Source organism: Marmota marmota, unplaced genomic scaffold (assembly GCF_001458135.2).
Source record: "Marmota marmota marmota unplaced genomic scaffold, marMar, whole genome shotgun sequence".
NCBI lineage: Eukaryota > Metazoa > Chordata > Mammalia > Rodentia > Sciuridae > Marmota > Marmota marmota.
This window is the reverse complement of record NW_026000272.1, coordinates 9,559,158-9,576,427: the sequence shown is the minus strand read 5'-3', so window position 1 is coordinate 9,576,427 and position 17,270 is coordinate 9,559,158.

The window sequence follows — 17,270 nt, the reverse complement described above, 5'->3', positions numbered from 1 at the left end:
TTTTTTTTTTTTTTTTTTTTTGGTACTGGAGATTGAACTCAGGGGCACTTAACTACTGAGCCACATCCCCAGCCCTTTTTTATATTTTGAGACAGGGTCTCGCTGAGTTGTTTAGGACCTTAAGGTTGGCTTTGAACTTGGAATTGTCCTATATTAGCCTCCCCAGCTGCTGGGATTACAGGCATGAGCCACTGCATCCGGCACTAAAAGTTGCTTCTTATAGACTTTTAAGTCATATATGGAAAAGCCATATGAACTTCTTATAGGGCAGTTTAGTGTTTCATTGGCTGGAAGAGTATACATTATCTTATACATTTTATTTTACCTAATACTATATTGGTACACCCTCTTTCACATAAAATCTTAACTAAGCTTTTCCAGAAATCTTCAGCATAATTGATTTAGGATTATCAGCAAGAGTCTCTACAAAAGAGTTCAATGTAGGTAAACTTCTTATTTCCTGTTGCTTTATTAGTTGGCCACTGGCCTGGAAGAAATCAGCACTCCAGGTGCTAGGCCCCTTTAGTAGTTTTTCACAAACACATTTATCCAGTATAGTTGTTTGTAAAAGTGTGTTTGCAAGTGCAAAATGTGACAATAAAAAGACAAACCCTTTAACAAGGCCTCTGGCCTTGAGCTGCAGCTTTACAGAAAGTTTACATTTAGAGATGTTACCAACTGGGCTCCTCGTTAACAGCTGGCAGGGGGAGGAAGGTCAGTCCAGACCCTGTCCTTGAAGGGTTAACTTACCCAAAACAGTGAAAGAAAAAGTTGCTTTTATGTGAACTTCTGCAGCCCTCCCCTTACATACTGGATATGTTCTGAAACTACCTGAACTCAAGACTCAGGGAAATTAATTGATTACAATGAAAGCTGTACCTTTGAACCTGGCTGCAGCCAAATAAAACTATTTTCTGATATCTTCGGTGCCTTGCCTTGTCTTTCCCCTACAATAGTACCTTAATAAAAAGTCAGTAAAAATAATCATGATGTTTCCACTTTCCATCAATGTAGTAAGTCACCACTGCAGACATTAGGACTGAGCTAACTTCATCTCATCTTCAGAAGTCTACTTTTGCCTAACAAATGAAGGAATCTACAGTAGCTGGGCTTCCTGATTTGCTTTTACTTATTTGGCATGAGCTAATCAGCTAAGCAGATCTTCTTTATGTGAATGCTGGACAGCAAATACGAGGGTGCTAAAATATCAAAATGTAGAATACAATTTGTGAGTGTCATGGTCTATTTTGGAACAACTGTGCTGACAGATGCCCTGATGGTGCTAGAGCAATGGTCAAGAAACATCTGCTCCATAATCCTGCATCAAGGCAGTGGCTCCACACTGTACCATTAGTCATCAATTTCTTCATTACCATGCCCATTACTGATGGGCATGGTGGCATATACCTGTAATCACATTGGCTTAGGAGGCTGAGGCATGAGGATTGCAGGTTCAAGGCTAGCCTCAGCAATTTAGCGAGGCCCTAAGCAACTCAGGGGGACCCTGTCTCAAAAAAATAAAAAGGGCTGGGGATGTAGCTCAGTGGTTAAGCACCCCTTGGTTCAATCCCTCCCCTTGGAGGGAGGGGAAGTTTCACTTGAGAATATTCTTGCTGAAACAGTAAAAGTATTAATTTCATGATACCTTGATGCCTGAGTACAAGTCTTTTTTAATATTCTGTGTGAAGAAATAGGAAGCATGCACGAAGCACTTTTTTTTTTTTCTGCGTTCTAGGGAGCTATGGTTGTCTCAAGGAAAAGTGCTTTGCAGTTGTTTGAATCGTGAGCTGAATTAGCCACGTTTTTCATTCAACATTATTTTATTTCAGAGAGTACCCGATAGGCATTTTTGATTATTTGGAGTTGGATATTTGGCAGAAAAATCTTTTCTGAAGTTGAAATGAGCTGTTACTTCAAGAAAAACAACTGAGGCTGTTTGTTATTAATTGAAAGTTTCAAGTGAAAATTAGAATTCTGTAAAAATTCTGTCTCCCACCATGAATTTAATAACTTCCCCAATACTTTGACTTTTTGATGAGATTTGTGGTGAAATGAACAAATGTGATTTTTAAAAAATATTGTGTAATAAATATCTGCTTAACTTGTAAACTGAAATTTCCCAAATGACTGATGTTGTGAAATCATTCATGGATTAAAAAAAAATTCATTCAAGTTTCAAGATAGACCAACGTATTTTAATCAAAACGAGTATGAAAATTGTATTGACACTATTTCAAATTCCACATTCAAACCAACTTTTAACCACTTGAGCAGAGTTTTGTTGTGGTATCCAAGAACAGTATACGTGGTTATTTTAAAAAGCTATAAAATATTCTTCTCATTTCAAATTATATATATATTATATTTTTGTGTGGGTGTGAGTAAGAGAGAGATTTGTTTTTTCCATAAGTCTTAGCATTTTCAGCATTTTTTCTTTATTGAGAAGTTTCTTTATTTAATAAAGTAAGGGCTACTTATGATGTCAGAAACAGTTGATCTGACAGTCAAGATGGCTGCCAAGTGACTAATGGGTGGGTAGTGGTAGTATACGGTTGGGATTCTGTAGACAAAGGGATGATTCACATTTCAGGCAGGATGAAGGAGGGTAGGAGATTTAATCACACTACTCAGAATGGTGTACAATTGTAAATATTGGAATTGTTTATTTCTGAAATTTTTCATTTAACATTTTGACTTCAGGCAACTGAAACCCTAGAAAGCAAACCCATAGATTAGAGGAGACTATATATTTATTAGGTCACAGATGGCATCATCACATAAGAGCAAATAACTTAATGCAGATGAAAATGACTTGATTTACATAAAATTAGCATTACATTAACATGAACCTAAAAAATATACATTGTTTATGAGAGGAACTTTCAAAGACCGGCCATAAAAGTTCAGTTTTAAAAATAAGTTTAAATTTTTCTGCAAGGTTGAAATGATCACAATTGCCTCTTTGATGAAGAGGTCACCTGAATGTTTAAAATATCCTCTGCTGGTTTCTTGTGATTAGTGGCACCAAAATTCCTTTAGGCTTGAGCTCAGGAATAGCACATCAGGCAATAGCATATGGCCACATCAAGACATCTGTTCTGGTCTCATAATGCCACCTTTGATTAGATGTTTTCCTTTCACTCTTTCTTCCTTTTTTCTTCTTTCTGTGCAACCCAGATCTGGCCCTGGTCACAGCATAACTGCTCACATTATGTAGCTTCAGCTGCTGCGCTTCCACATTCAGGTCCTTATCATGCTCTACCAGGGGGTGTTCCAAAGGTTTGAGATATATATCTATATCTATATCTATATTTATATTTTATATATATATATATATAATTTTTTTTCTTTGTGGTGCTTGGGATTGAACCCAGGTTCTTATGCATACAAAAGAGCCCACACATACAAGCACTCTACCAACTGAGCTATATCCCCAGCCCAAAGGTTTGATATTTATTTATTGCCCATTTTGTGCTTCCTTTCACCCTGAGACATCTTATCCATCCACCCCTCACCTAGTACTCCTCTTTTGCATCTCTGTCTGTCACTGGTTGTCTTATCTCCACCTTAGAACCTTAAAAGTTATTGCCACAGTGCACAATGAGTGCTTAGTTAAGATTAGAAAAACATTAAATTTGTGGGTGGAAGGTAAGAACAGAAAACATGTTCAGATCTATGGCAACATGTTGTGCCAGAAAGCATTGAGCCTCTGTGAAAAACTTAAGGGATTCCCTGAAATAAGGGATGCCAAGTCATTCGCTGCAAGTAAGGAATAGGCACACAGATTAAAGGAATAGGTTGGGACTAAAAAAATATAAAAATTTCTGGAGAGGGCACATCTGCTGATGAAGCAGCTGCTGCCACATTTCTGGCAGAGTTACAGAAGTTGATGAAGTAGAAAGGATGTAACATCCAAAACAAGACTTCGATTGCCATGAAACTGGGTCTTTCTGGAAAAAGATACCCCACAGAACCTACATTCACTAAAGTGCAAAGGGGGCATCAGGGCATTAAATATGGAAGGACAAATTAACTCAGGGAATACATGGCAATGCTGTAGGACATATGATAGAGTTGGGTGTAATATACATGTAGAGCAAAGAGCCCACACATTCTTAGAAGCAAAAACAAAAATGATCTGCCTGTATTCTGGCAATCATCAGAAAGTGTTTATGGAATGGTTCAACCAATGTTTCATCACAGAAGTGAAAAAAAAAGTACTTGGAACCAGAAGAGTTGGAATTTAAAGTCTTATTAATAATAGACAATGCACCTGGCCATCCTGAATCTGTTTGCTATGAAATGAAAATGTTGAGGTTTTATATATACACATATATAATTTTTTCCCTGTCTCTACCACTGAGTTACATCCCCAGCCCTTTTTAAATTTAATTTTGAGACAGGGTTTTAACAAGTTGCTGAGGATGACCTTGAATTTAGGATCCTCCTGCCTCTACCTTCCTAGTCACTAGGATTACAGACAGATGTCATCTGCCTAACTTTAGGATGTATTTTTACCTACAAACACAAGCTCACTGCTTCAGACCCTTGAGCGGGGCATTCTTCAGTTTATAAAGGTTGCATGCACACTCCCCTTGTATTTGATCACATTTGATCAGCAATTAATGCAGACCCTAACGTGGACACAGCGTAGTGTTGAAATCATTCACTCTTGCTGACACAGGAACATTCATCAAAGCAACAATGGATGAATGAAGAGCAGAAGTCAGGAATGATTTTGAAGACTTCCCAGGGATTGATGGGGAAGTTAGAAAAACCATTCCTGTAGTGAGGGGAGTTGGTGGAGAAGGACTTGCTGATAAGCTTGATAAAGAAGTGAAGGAGCCTGTTGAAGACCATCAAAAGGTGTTCACCAAAGAGGAACTGGAAGAACTTGTTGACTTATCTACAGAAGAAGAGGAAGGTGAAGAAAAACACAAACAGAACTGGCTGTGTGAACATTACCAAATTTGCTGAAGTGTTTTGAATTGCAGGTATTAAAGGACAGAATTTTGGACTGTGATCCTCTGTTGGAATGAAGCATTTAAGTCACTTATATGATCACCAAAACATTACCACTTCTGCGGCAACCCTTTGATGGGTTCAAAGGAGACAACTTCTGATTACAGTGTTCTTCCAAAAGGTTTGGAAAGGGATCAGCTATCAAAGATCCCCAACTATTGACATCGTCCTGGTCCTGGCTCCATGATCCTCCTTCTAATGTGTCATCAGGTCAGTAGTAGCGTAACACAACGCCCAGGTTGTTCATCTCATTTCAACTCATCTTGTTGGCATTTTGTCATCTCATATTATCCCAAGAAGAAGGATGAGTTCAGTACATGATATTTTGAGAGGGAGAGACCACATTCACATAACTTTCGTTACAGTAATTATTATAATTATTCTATTTTAGTTACTGTTATACTTTATACATTAAAGTTTATCATAAGTATGTATAAAAAAACAGTATTTGTGTGGTTTGATACTAACTGTGGTTTCAAGCATCCACTGGGGTGACAAGGAGGGACTTGCTATATATATATTTGATCTGTGCCCCCTCCACTTCCTACATTGAACTCCTAAAATCCTTGGAATCTCTACAGTGAAAAGTATCTTTTATATGCCAATGAGATGACTGGTGAGTGAGAGGTCCTGACTACTCTCTTGATGGGGAGCTGGCTGCCAGGGCAACATCCAAGTACTTAGAAAGTTGTAACTTCTAGCCCCAGACCTTTGCAGAGGGAAGAGTGGGGAGGACTGGGGACTGACATCATCACCAATGGCCAGAGACTTAATCAATCATGCTTTCATGATGAAGCCACCACAAAATCTCAAAAATGTGTGGTTCAGAGAGCTGGGTTTGTGAACATAACTGTGTACTGGGATGGTGGTACATCCTAGCTCCATGAGGACAGAAGCCCCAGCACTTGGGGCCCTGCTGGACCTTACCCTTCATACATCTTCATCTGCCTGTACATCTATATTCTTTATTTTATTTTTTGGAGTACTGAGGATTAAACTCAGGGGCACTTGGCCACTGAGCCACCTCCCCAGCTCTACTTCATAATTTATTTAGAGACAGGGTCTCACTGAGTTGCTTAGTGCCTCTCTTTTGCTGAAGCTGGCTTTGAACTCATGATAATCCTGCCTCAGCCTCCAGACTCTCTGGGATTACAGGTGTGTGCCACCATGCCTGGCATTCACATTCTTTCTAATAAACCAATACACATAATTGTTTCCCTGTGTTTTGTGAGCTACTGTGGAAAACCTTAGGAGTCAATGGGAATCTCTTATTTGTAGCCAAGTCAAAGAGAACTGTGTGTAACCTGGGGGCCCACTAATTGAGATTGTCATCTGAAGTGGGGGACATTCTTGTGAGACTGAGCCCTTCAGCTGTATTGTCTACATTAACTCCATGTAGTTAGTCCCTAATTGAATTGCATGATACCTTGTTGGTGTATAGAGAATAGGAAAGTTGGCTGGTATAGGAAACACCCCCATCTTCCCCCACATTTAGCATCTGTGAGTGTTGAGAAAAACGGTGACTTGTTCCTACATATAATGCTCAGGAATCTCTGAAATCAACCCTATCTTTTCCACTTTGCTTCAGTGGCACAATTTTTTGTATATTATGTTTAAAATAAATGCTATTGATTTTATTAGTATTAGTAAGATTATTAAGTATTTGCAATTTTGTATATTATTTCTTATTGATCATGAGTATATCCACATGATCATCTTGTATCTGTCATCTATTTACCACATTTATGGGGGCTATTTCTGAATTATAGTGTTTAGATATAGCACTCTGGTCTGATTTTTGTGACAATATTCTACAATATGCAGCAAACCTTACATTTTGAATATCTTCTGCTACAAAAGTCTGGACATCATTCCATTGATTCATAGAAAAATGTTCAGCATGTCATTTGGACCTTTTTCCAAGTAGCCTTCTTTTTCAAGAAGAAAAAGTTGTCATTCATTCATTGCCAGACCTCTGTAAGGAAGCTGGCTGGGTATTACATAATTTAACTCACGTGGCAACCTTATGGAGTATATTAGTAGTAGTAGTAGTAGTATTGTGTATTATGAGTGAGGAAATTTTAGGCCATGTGATTCAATTGAAGGTTCCTGATGGGAGTGCTGGTGTTGATGGTGGGGACTAACTCAGACCCAAGGAGTTCTTTATCAAGACAAACATGGTGCAACAGTAGGGTGGCTGTGGTTGGGCGGACTGGACAGCGCAGGTGAGGGAGGCTCTTGTGCTGATTATTATGAGGTGGTGAAGGCCAGATCCAGGGCTCTGGCTGAGAAAATGCAGAGGAAACAGGAAACTGGTGATTTCCAAGGAATAATTGACAGAACATAGCAATTGATGACAGAAAGAGTTATAATGAATAAGCTAGTTTTAAACATGATGTTGTCATTTTATTTTCTCACCATAACTACCTTTTTATTGAGGGTAATATTCATATGACACAAGACATAGCCATTTTAGAGTATATAACTCAGTAGAACTTCTTATACCCATAATATTGCACCATCATTACCTCTATTTAAAAAATATTTCCATTGCCCCAAGGGGAAACCCTGTATCCAATAAGTCACTTCCCATTATTACTTCCCATAGTCTCCAGAGACCACTGCCTTTTGTCTTTTTGGATTTATTCATTCTTTGATATTTCATATAATTTGTGACCTTTTGTGTTTGCTTTTTTAATTTGGCATAAGGTTTTCCAGAATCACCTGTGTTGTAGAATGTAACAATACTTAATTTTTTATGGCTGAAAAATATTACGTTATAAGGACATTACTTAATTTTGTCAGTTCATCCATTGATAACCCTTGGGCTTATTTCCAACTTTGGGCTGTTGGAAATAGCACTGTTTAAAAATGTACAGGTATTTGAGTACTTTTAGATACAAACATGGGAGGGCAGTTACTCGGTCATATGGTCATTCTATGTTGAACTTTTTGAGGAATCATTAAACTATTTTTCATGGCAGCTGTACCATTTCATATTCCTGTCTGCAGTGTATAAGTTCAGATTTCTTCGCATCCACAACAACTGTTCACGAGGAGTGAAGCAGTGTCACGTTGTGGATTTGCTTTGCGTTTCCCTAAGAACTAATGATGTTGAGTGTCTGTTGATGTTTTCATTGGCCATTTGCATATTCAAGTTCTTTGCCTATTTTTTAATTCATTTTTTTTTTTTTTTTGCGAGAGGGGAATGGGTCCTTTTTGTTGCAGAGTTGTAAACTATTCTTTGTATATTTTGGCTACTAGACCTTCAACAGATATATGACCTTTATCATATGTATGTATGATTTGTAAGTGTATTCTATTATTAGGTTTGTCTTTTCAATCTCTTTCAGTGTTCTGACCTGAGAAATAGTTTTGAATTTAGATTAGTCCAATTTACACATTTTTTTGATTGCTTGTGTTTTTTTGTTACATACCTAAGAAACCATTGTGCATCCCAAGTTCTGAAGCTTAACACTTTTGTTTTCCTCTTCTGTTTTGTAATTTTAGCTGTTACATTTAGATTTTTGACCTATTGTGAGTTAATGCTTGTATGTGGCATGAGGTAGATGTACCACTTTCTTCTTTCCTATGTGTATATCCAATTGTCTCAGCACTGTTTATTAAAAAGACTATACATTCCTCATTAGATTTTTTGGAACATTTGCTAAAACCATTAAACCTAAGGGTGAGGATTTATTCTAAATTCTCAATTCTGTTCCATCTGTCTATATGTCATTTCTTTGACCAGTCCCATCCTATCTTGATTAGTGTAGCTTTGTGTAGTAAACTTTGCAATCAGGAAGTGTGAGTCATCCAACTTTGTTCTTTTTTTTTTTTTAACATTTTATTACTTGTTGATGGGCCTTTATTTACTTTTATGTGGTCCTGAGAATTGAACCCAGTGTCTCACACATGCTAGGCAAGTGCTCTACTAGTGAGTCACAACCCCAGCCCTAATTTTGTTCTTTTTTAAAGATTATTTTGTCTATTCAAATACCAGTGCCACTGCATATAATCTTGAGGATCACCTTTTCCATTTTGTAACAAAGACCATTGAGATTTTGATACAGATTGTTTTAAATCTGTAGGTGGCTCTGGGTATTATTTAACTATCAAAAGACTTTCTATCATTGTAGGATGTATTTCCATTTATTTAAATCTTCTTTAATTTTCATCAGCAATGTTTTCTAATTTTAAGTATACTCGGTCTTTTATATTTTTGGTTATTTTTCTTCAATAATCTGTACTTTTTGATGTATTTTCTTAATTTCTTTTTCAGATTTTCCATTGCATGTATATAGAATGCGTATATATACTCTGAATTTTGTGTATGGATCTTGTATCCTGCAATTTTGCTAAATTAGTTTTTCAGCTGAAAATACTTTTTTCGGTGAATTTTTAAGGATTTTTCTCTATATAAGATCACTTCATCTGTAAATAGAGATAATTTTATTTCTCCCATGCTAATTTTGAAAACATTTATTTTTCTTCACTCTGTTTAGAAATTCCAGAAAAATGTTGAATATGAGCAGACATTCTGGTCTTATTCCTTATCTTGCGGGGAAAGCATTTAAATTCACAATTGAGTGTATTAGCTTTGTGGGGTTTTTCCCAATAATTGTCATTTACCATGTAGAGAAATTTCCCTTCTATTGCTATTTTTTTTTTGTTTTTTTAGTTGTAGATGGACACATGACTTCGTTTTATTTATTTATTTTTATGTGGTGCTGAGGATCGAACCCAGGGCCTCTCACGTGCTAGGTGTGCACTCTACCACTGAGCCACAATCCCAGCCCCTTCTATTGTTATTTTATGAAGTATTTTCATCATGAAGCAGTGGTGTATTTTTCTAAAATTTTACATGCATCAGCTAAGTGACCAAGTGTTTTTCCTTTCATTCTCTTAAATTGGTATGTCATATTTGATTGATTATTATAATTTTTTTTGTATGTTGACTTCCTCTAGCATTTCTAGGGTAAGTCCCACTTGGCCACCATATGGAATCCTTTTAATGTATGATGTCTTGTCTTTGCTCATATTTTGTTGAGAATTTTTGTATCTGTGGTCACACAGATAGTGATCTCTAGACTTTTCTGCCTTCTTTATCTGGCTTTGGTGTAAGGGTAACAATGGCTTTGCAGAATGAGTTCAGAAGTGTTCTCTCTTTTATTTTTGGAATATTTTGAGAAGAATTATTTTTTTAATTTTTTTAAAGATGAGAGAGAGAGAGAGAGAGAGAGAGAGAGAGAGAGAGAGAGAGAATTTTTTAATATTTATTTTTCAGTTTTCGGCAGACACAACATCTTTATTTTATGTGGTGCTGAGGATCGAACCCAGCGCCCCGCGCATGCCAGGTGAGCGTGTTACCGCTTGAGCCACATCCCCAGCCCCAGAAGAATTCTTAATACTGCCTCAGATATTTGGTATTGAAGAATTATAGTTCTTGATTTTCCCTTATTGTTAGGAGGTTTGCAGCCCAGATTCAATATCTTCACTTTATGTAGGTCTAGTCAGATTTCGTACTTTTTATAGTGTCAATTTTAGCATTTGTTATTTTTTTTTTTTTTGACAATTTGCTCCTCATTTATGTTGTCTAACATCAGGGAGTACAATTGTTTTTAGTACTTTCCTTTCTGTTTATTTCTGTAAGATTTGTAGTAATGTTCCTCTTCTGATTTCAGAACTTTCAATCTTTTTACCTTGGTCAGTCTAGATATACAGGTTTGTTGATATTTTCAAACAATTGGCTAATAGTTTAATTGACCCTTTATTTTATTTTTCAATTCTCTATTTTATTCAGTCTTTGCCTTTTGGTTAAATACTGAATTCATTCATATTAAGTATTATTGTTGATGTAATCCAATTAAGGACCATCATATTACTTTTTAATGGCCACCATATTACTTTTTATTTCTATATTTCTTGTATTTTTGTGGCAGTTTCTCTATTCCTCCTTTACTTATGTCATTGGTACCAGGTAAATAGTTTTTAAGGTAGTATGTTAATTTTTTATGCTATTTTAAATATATTTTTGATTCCTTTCTTTTTCCTTTTTTAAGAGAAGAAATAAGAAAAGGCACATTATACTGTGTTTTTAAGTACATAATTATCCTTTTAGGTACTCTTTCCTCTTTGGTGTGGATTCAATTTTCTTAATTGCTCATAGCCTGAGGAAGTTTCTTCAAGATTCCATGTTAGCTGAGTTTCCTAGAAATGAATTGTCTCTTTTTATTTAATGATGCTTTTAACTGGGCACTGTTGTGCCTACCTATAATCTCAGCAATTTGGGAAGCTCAAGCAGGAGGAATGCAAGTTCAAGGCCAGCCTCAGCAACTTAGGCCCTAGTTGCTCTTAGTGAGACCCTGTCTCAAAATAAAGAAAATAAAAAGGGCTGTGGCTGTGGCTCAGTGGTTAAGCATCCCTGGCTTTAATCTCCTGTACCAAACAAAAGCCAGACAAACAAACAAAAAATTATCTACGGATGCTTTTATTTTACCTTTATTTTTGAAAGAAATTTTTGATGGATATAGGATTCTTTTATTTTATTGATTGTTAATTTTTCAAAATTAATTTATTTATTCTAATTTGTTATACATGATAGCACAATGCATTTCCATTCATAGTACATATATAGAGCACAATTTTTCATTTCTCTGGTTGTACACAAAGTATATTCACACCATTTGTGTCTTCATACATGTACCCAGGGTAATGATATCCATCTCATTCTGTCATCATTCCTACCCCCATTCCCCCTCCCACTCCCTCCCTCCCCTTTGCCCTATCCAAAGTTCCTCCATTCTTCCCATGCTCCCTGCTTCCCCTTTATGGATCAGCATTCACTTATCAGAGAAAACATTTAGCATTTGGTTTTATGGGATTGGCTAACTTCACTTGGCATTTTCTTCTCTTAATGCCATCCATTTACCTGCAAATGCCATGATTTTATTCTCTTTTATTGCTGAGTAATATTCCATTGTGTATATATACCAGAGTTTCTTTATCCATTCATCTGTTGAAGGGCATCTAGGTTGGTTCCACAGTTTAGCTGTTGTGAATTGTACTGCTATAAACATTGATGTGGCTGTGACCCTGTAGTATGCTGTTTTTAAGTCCTTTGGGTGTAGACCAAGGAGAGGGATGGCTGGGTCAAATTGGTTCCATTCCAAGTTTTCTAAGGAATCTCCATATTGCTTTCCAGATTGGTTACACCAATTTGCAGTCACACCAGCAGTGTATGAGTGTGTCTTTGTCCCAACATCCTCGCCAACACTTATTGCTGTTTGTATTCTTAATAGCTGCCATTCTGACTGGAGTGAGTTGAAATCTTAGAGTAGTTTTGATTTGCATTTCTCTGATTGCTGGAGATGTTGAACATTTTTTCATAAATTTGTTGATCAATTGTTTTTCTTCTTCTGAGAAGTATCTGTTCAGTTACTTAGCCCATTTATTGATTGGGTTATTTGTTTTTTTGGTGTTAAATTTTTTGATTTCTTTATATATCCTGGAGATTAGTGCTCTATGAATAGGAAAAGAAGAGCTCAAGCTATCACTATTTGCTGATGACATGATTCTATACTTAGAGGATCTGAAAAATTCCACCAGAAAACTTTTAGAACTAATAAATAAATTCAGCAAAGTAGCAAGATATAAAATCAACACCCATAAATCAAAGGCATTTCTGTTTATCAGGATGAATCCTCTGAAAGAGAAAGTAGGAAAACTACCGCATTTACAATAGCCTCAAAAATATGAAATACTTGGGAATCAACTTAACAAAAGAGGTGAAAGACCTCTACACTGAAAACTCCAGAATACTAAAGAAAGAAATTAAAGAACTTTGAAGATGGAAAGATCTCCTTTATTCTTGGATGGGCAGAATTAATAATGACCATACTGCCAAAAGCACTATACAGATTTAATGCAATTCCAATCAAAATCCCAATGACATTCCTCATAGAAATAGAAAAATCACTCATTAAATTCATCTGAAAAAATACGAGACCCAGAATAGCCAAAGCAATCTTTAGCAAGAAGAGTGAAGCAGGTGGCATTGCTATACTATAGAGCAATAGTAACAAAAATGGCATGGTATTGGCACCAAAACAGACTTGTAGACCAATTGTTCAGAACAGAGGACACAGAGACAAACCCACATAATTACAGTTATCTTATATTAGACAAAGGCACCAAAAACATACATTGGAGTAAAGATAGCCTCTTCAACAAATGGTGCTGGGAGAACTGGAAATCCATATGCAACAACATGAAATTTAGCTACTATCTTTCACCATGCACAAAACTCAACTCAAAGTGGATCAAGGTCCTAGGAATTAGACCAGAGACTCTGTGCCTAATAGAAGAAACAGTAGGCCCAAATCTTCATCATTTTGAATTTGGACCTGACTTTCTTAACAAGACTCCCAAAGCACAAGAAATAAAATCAAGAATTAATAAATGGGGGGCTGGAGCAGTGGCTCAGTGGCAGAGCGCCTGCCTATCATGTGTGAGGCACTGGGTTTGATTCTCAGCCCCACATATAAATAAATAAAATAAAAGTCCGTTGACAACTAAACATTATATAAAAAAGAATTAATAAATGGGATAGATTGTTAATTTTTGTCGGAGAATTTTGAATATGTTACCACACAACTTTTGGCTTCCATTATTTCTGATGAGAAGTTAGCTCCTAATCATGTTAGGTGTTTCTTGCCCATGATGAGTCATTTTTCTCTTATTATTTTCTCTCTTATTTCATTATCTTTACTTTGTGTCTGTGTGTATCTCTTTAAGTCTGTTGCTCAAATTTGTTGAGCATCTTGGATGTGTCCTAGAAAATTTGGGACATGGTCAACCTTTCTGAATATTTTTCTCTTGTTTTTCCTCTTCATCTGGTACTCCGTTACACATAGGTTGGGGTGTTTCCAGTGAGCCACATTTCACATTTCTGTCTTCTTTAGATTGCATCATCTTGATTTATCTGTATTCAAGTTTCTGATTATTTCTTCTTTCAATTAAAATGTACTCTATTGAGTTTTTTATTTCAATTTGTGTAGTTTTTAATTCCATAGTTTCTGTTTGCTTCTGTTGTATAATTTCTATTAATAATTCTCTTTGTTTTTATTTTGAGGCAGGGTCTCCCTAAGTTGCTTAGGGCCTCTCTAAATTGCTGTGGCTGGCCTCAAACTTGTGATCCTCATCCCTCAGGCTGCTGAGTTGCTTGGATTGTAGGTGTGCACCACCATACCTGGCTCATATTTTTGTTTTTCTGAAGTGAACATTTGAGATGGTTTGTTGTAGCAACTCTGGATATTGTTTCTTCTTCAGTGCCAAAGTGTCTATTGTCATTTGTTTTTTCCTTTGTGACTTGGGTAGGTAATTTTAGTGAAGTCTGTTTTTCCCTCATGTGAATCCTTTTGTGTTGCTCCTCAGAAGGTGCAGCCTTGGGCACACACACAGTCACCTGGGCTGACACTGGTTTTAGGAGGTGTCTCTTCCTGTTCCCTGTGTTAACCTGCCTGCTGCATTCTGTTGCACTCTGTTGTTAGGCTCCACTAATTACTGACCAATTTCTTTTGTGGTTTATTTGTTTATTATGCCCTAAGGCAGAAATTGCTCTACAATCTAATCCAATTATTTTGGAGCTGAGGTAATTTTTGAGGATCTTTCACTTCCCAGTCATCTCTTATTCTGGTTCTTTCTTGTGAACTAGCTTGTCTATGTTTTAGCTAGTTGTTCTTAATTAACAGGAATTACTCTTTGTTTTTGAGAGTGCCGCTGGGCTTGAAAACATAATTTTAAATAAAGTCATTGTTTGGGCTGGTGGTTATTTTCTTAAGGGTTGCTGCTGAACAGGAAACACCCTGAGCCATTGCCCTCAGGGCTGTGTAGGTTGATAGCCTAAGCTAGGCACCCAGGACCTGGGGACAATGTACTGTGAGAGTCATTGAAGCCCAGACACTCTTGGCCTTTGATTTAGTCACTTTCTGTCAGTATGTCAAAATTCCAGATAGACATCAACAGTTTTGCTTTGTCTAACTAGGCCTCACATGAAGGCTTCCATCTTCTCCCAATAGCACCACCAGCTGGGGACTAAGTCTTTACATGTGAGCCTCTGGGGGACATTCTAGGACCAACCAAGCCTCTGACCTATGAGTAGAGACTGGAGGACTAGAATCCCTGACCTTTTAGCTACTCACCAGGAAGCTTTGCCCTGGGAGTTCTAGTTGCCTTTGGATTTTTGGTTCGTTCCTCTCAACTGCAGGATCTTGTTGGTCTCTGCCTTGGTTTCCCCTTTTAGAGATGTAAATTGGAAAATCTCTCAAGGCAGTAACCTGGAGTAACTGGAAGGCTCACCTCAATTTTTTCTCTCTGGCATGACTGACCTGCATTGCCAGATACCCTGTATCTGGAAATCTTTATTTAATGTATTTTGTTCTTTTTGTTTTTAGTTTTTCCAGGTCCCTGTTGCTTCTTTTTGGCTGCAAATGAAAGTCTCTTTTGGCCTGTATTTTAAAAAATTTTTTTTAGTTGTTGATAGACCTTTATTTTATTCATTTATATGCAGTGCTGAGAATTGAACCCAGAATTTTACACACACCAGGCAAGTGCTCTACCACTGAGCCACAGCCTCAGCCCCTGGCCTGTATTTTTAATAGCAATTGTAGCATGTGTACACCTCAAAAAACTCTGTAGCATACATTTCTCATTTTTTAAAGATAATTTTTCATTGTCAATGGACCTTTTATTTATTTATATGTGGTGCTGAGGTTTGAACCCAGGGCCTCACATATGCCAGGCAAGTGTTCTAACCCTGAGCCACCGCTCCATCCCCACATTTTTCATTTTTAGTGGGTATTTGTTTGAAGAATATTTGTATTTTAGGTTGTGAAAGATATACAAATAAGTTGATTCCTTGCTAATGGAAATATTCAATGCCATATCAAATTAATGTTGAAGCAGTTGGTCAGATTTGTTTGAAAAGCAGCCATAGTGTAAGAAAAAGGGGTTCTGGGTCTATTCAGTTCCTAATGTGTTTAAAATTAATATGACTATAGAACTTAATGTAATTTTCCCCAAGTGTGTGTTACAAAACAAGTTTTTAACAATCGCTATTCTATTTATTTTGAAAGTTATTTTCTTAAATACAAGTAGACCATTACAATCAGGTTTGAAATCTTGCTTTTAATAAATCATGAAAATAGCCTCTAATGTTAAATATTATCCTCTGTCAGACAGGTTTTCAAAAAGGGTAACAGTCCTGAAAAATAAGGACATGTAGCACCATGTTTTCTAAAAACTTACATTTCATACATTGCAATTGTGTTTACTTGGAGTGAGATTCTGTCTCTTGCACCCTATTATACCAAGAACAAAAGACCAAATGACACAGCTGTCTCAACTGGCATAGTTACTTGAAGTTTCAAACTTTTGATTATTTCAATTCAGTTCAATTTTGCTCATTCTTCTTACTGGATAGGTGGAGAGCATACCCGACAGACATACAAATTGGAGTTGTGTTGGCTTTTGTTGCAGAACACATTTCAGGATCCAACATTTCAGATTTCTGAGAATTTGGGAGGATAACCAACACTCAAGACTAATATGGGGGCTGGGGTTGTGGCTCAGTGGTAGAGTGCTTGCCTGGCATGCATGAGGCACTGGGTTCATCCTCAGCACCACATAAATGTAAAATAAAGATATTGTGTCCACCTAAAATTAAAAAAATAAATATTTGAAAAACAAATACTAATATGTACGGACATAGTCGTGTGGTGCCATGAACATAGCTCTGAACTTCAGATTCCTCTCTGTTCCTCTCTTGAAGTATGACCTTGGGCAGGTTGCCGCCTGTTTCTGAGCCTCAGTTTTCTCATCTGTAAAGTGAGGTTTGGAATAGATGATCTTGAAAGGAAGTGCCTTTGCAGTACTGTCAGCAGATGCTTCTGGAAAATGCTTTATTTTAGTGTGCAAAGACACAGGTAGTTGAGAAACAATTGGATATTATCCCTGGCTAATTGTGCAGTTACATATGAGAGAAGCTTCAGGAGACTGAGTAACTTTTTCATTTTCCTTTTGTCATATTCTCTGGGAAGATTTGGCTCATAACCCACAAAGACATTAGGAAAATGACCCTATTCATTTTGCCTGTGCCTTGCAGTTTTAAATAATGATTACTTTCTACTGTTTCATTATGTAGCTAGGAGATGTACTTTCAATTGCATATTAACTCCTTCTGCCCATGT